General features: G+C 39.6%; 1 long non-coding RNA gene across 1 annotated transcript; it reads left to right on the forward strand.

The window, feature by feature from the left end:
- The first annotated feature begins 56 nt into the window (after window positions 1-56).
- Window positions 57-1056, forward strand: LOC111645551 (uncharacterized). The gene is made up of 3 exons (XR_002759879.2): window positions 57-188; window positions 373-502; window positions 634-1056. It is a non-coding gene; the product is annotated as an uncharacterized LOC111645551 (long non-coding RNA).
- Window positions 1057-2953: the final 1897 nt, after the last annotated feature.

The following is a 2953-nucleotide window of genomic DNA, read 5'->3' on the forward strand; positions in this document are numbered from 1 at the left end:
GACACATGGTTTATTTCTGTTTCCACCCCCAACAGCTTACTACAATCTGCTAAAGATGGAGGAAACAGGCGCACCGCTAATGTCAAAGCACATGGCTTTGCTAATCTCTTTGTCCTGGAGAAGAAGGACCTGTTTGACATCCTTGTCCACTACCCAGAGTCTCAGAAAGTGCTGGCCAGGAAGGGAAAGTGAGTCAATGTGCTTGAGCAACAGTCACAGAAGTTTTCTTGTGACTATGGCTGTTTTAGTCAAGAACTGTATGAATTGATTTATCCTGCTAAAAAGAAGTCAAATCCTTTTTACACTGTATAAAAGACTACATAAAAATGTAACAAGCAGCCCATAAAGGATCATCTCTGTGTGATTGTAAAGGAAACTGACCAAAGCCAAAGGCCCAGCAGGTGCTAAGGCCGAGGATAAGCCGAAAGGTCTGACTCTGTTTGGACAAAAACCACCAACGCCCAAGCTGCTCAAAGCCTTCGCCAACCTCCGCAAACTCAAGGTAATGTCGCCTTTATTCATACATATCTATAACTAAAGACACAGTGATGACTTTGGGTCCAGTTATCTCATCACAATAGTGAGTAAGTGAGCGTAATGTGCCCTGCTTTTGTTCTTTTTTTTTGTCAACAGAAAAGTGAAGCTGAGAAGAAATGAGAAGGGGACGTGTGATAAAACCATATCATTCTGTATAATCCTGTTCACCATCTACTGAAAGACACTAATACTAAAGTCAGATTTACAGGCCAAAGTGGTTCAGTTGTTTGTTTTTATATGATCTGGCACTCTTCACTCAAACATCAGCGGACACCAAAAAGATGTTCTGAAACCAGGCTGCAGAAGCAGAAGTGAAACAGGACTGTAGTTATAATCTAATGATATCCACCTGTAAACGTTTTTGTAGACTCTTTAATAGGGACAGAAGTGTCTGTTAAGTTCCACCTGATCAGTGCCAGTAGCCAAATCGGAAGGATAACATTATTTTTCATGTGTGTATTGAACAATATTGTAAGCTGTGCATCATTTTTCATATAAAACAAAAATGTTTACTAAAAATGTGTCCTCAGTTTTATTACTAAAGGATGAGCTTATCTCCACCTCAGACTGGGATCCCTGCTGTAGTCAATTAGTTTGGTGCTCCCATGGCTAAACAGCCAAAGAGTGCCACCTACTGTCATGAAGCTGTTCAGCTGACAGATGATCTTTGAAAAGCACATGAAAGAAATGATGGTCTCAGTGTTTACAGTACTAAAAGTAAAACTGATTAGTCAGTAATGTTCAGACCGTTCGTCACAGATTAAAAATGAGGGCAAATGCTGGTTGCAGACAAACATCAGGGCACAGACGCAGCATGTTGTGTCAGTTTATGGCAGAATTCAGAGAGAAGCATTAATATGAAATAAGATCAGAGAAATGGTTTATGCTGTCGATTTTTTTCCGACCTGAAAACTTGTCATCACTGGAATCAACTGTAACTGACATGAATCCAAACTGTGCACAGTCTGTGTTCTCCAGGAATAAGCACAGTACAAACTTTGTGCAGACAACTTTCATGTCTATGTGTCTATTTGTGTTGGGTTATGACTTTAAAATCTCACTTCTCGCTGAAACAGTTCATGCATCACCTTATTCTTGGATGTCTGCAGATTCTTATTTTGCTCTCTTCCATCTTTGTAAAACACTTGGTGAACTGTCTTTGGATAAATCCTGTGTGACTGTAATTATTCACTTGGTAATGTGGTTAATACTGTTTTTCATGGTTTGGTGTTTGAAAGAACGGTGTCCACACCATAAAACTGAGCCAGTCTGTAAATACATATTATTAATAACATCTCTTGCTTTTTGCAACACATGCAATTTAGGGTAAAAATCTGTCAGTAAGAATCTCTGAGGCTTGTGAAACTAACAAAAGAAGATTATTTTTAGAGGTAAGCGTTATAACACCTGAGCAGTATGAAGCTCTGAGTCCATTTCACATGATAAAATACACATAAAGCTACAGAAATATGATCGCTTATTAAAAAAAAACTGTAACATGATACACAGCAAATAATAAATGGGAAAAATAAAACATGTAGAATAGGCTGCAAAATAAGGCATGATGTACACTGTTTAGCTTCCTGCTCGCATGCACAAAACTACAATTGGACATTTTCTCTCAATATACAAATAGCACAGATGACTAACGTGACTATTTATGACCTTTAGTTGGGTTTTGGATTGAGAACATTTGAGACATTGGTCGTCAACCCCCCTCCAGCTGCTCTGTGACACTGTACTCTGTGACAGAGCACATTTTCAGCTCTTCACAGCTGTTTCTTGAGTCTCTATCCAGGTTCTCTGCAGTATGCTCGGCCTGTGTTGCTGAGTATATTACACTGGAAGTCTTTGTGCACAAACAGTTGTTTAACTCTGGAGCTTCCAGAAGATTATCTGTCTGTCCTCTCCACCTGTGATCACTGTGCTGCACAGATCATTCATCCATATGGCTGTGACAGCACCTGGGCAAAGGAACAACATCTTTACTCTGACCTGTTGCACAAACTGATAATCAGTTAATTTCTGAAAGAGACACGTTTTCAGTGTTTTCAAGCACAAACTACAAATATAGAGTAACACCTCTACCACTTAATCATAGTTTTTTCTACTGACATCTTCTGCATCATACATTGTGTGTGACTAGAGCAGATCTAGTGGGAATTCCACTGTCTGGTCTCTAGCCAGAGGCCACTGATGCTGTTGTCTTGTAACAATGCGGCTAAAGCTTCAGAATTTCAGGCAAGAAATGCTGAAAAGTTGATGGAGAAAAAATCTCATCCAGCCTGTCTCTTGTCTTTAGTCATATTCAATGCCAACATGCAGGTAGAAGGGATACAAGCAGAATCACATACCTGAGGCCATACACACATACATACTGAGACAGGCTGTGAACTGTCTAAAATATCATCTTATC

Source organism: Seriola lalandi, unplaced genomic scaffold, assembly GCF_002814215.2.
Source record: "Seriola lalandi dorsalis isolate HSWRI2012SDOR001 ecotype SW California unplaced genomic scaffold, Sedor1 jcf7180001963358, whole genome shotgun sequence".
NCBI lineage: Eukaryota > Metazoa > Chordata > Actinopteri > Carangiformes > Carangidae > Seriola > Seriola lalandi.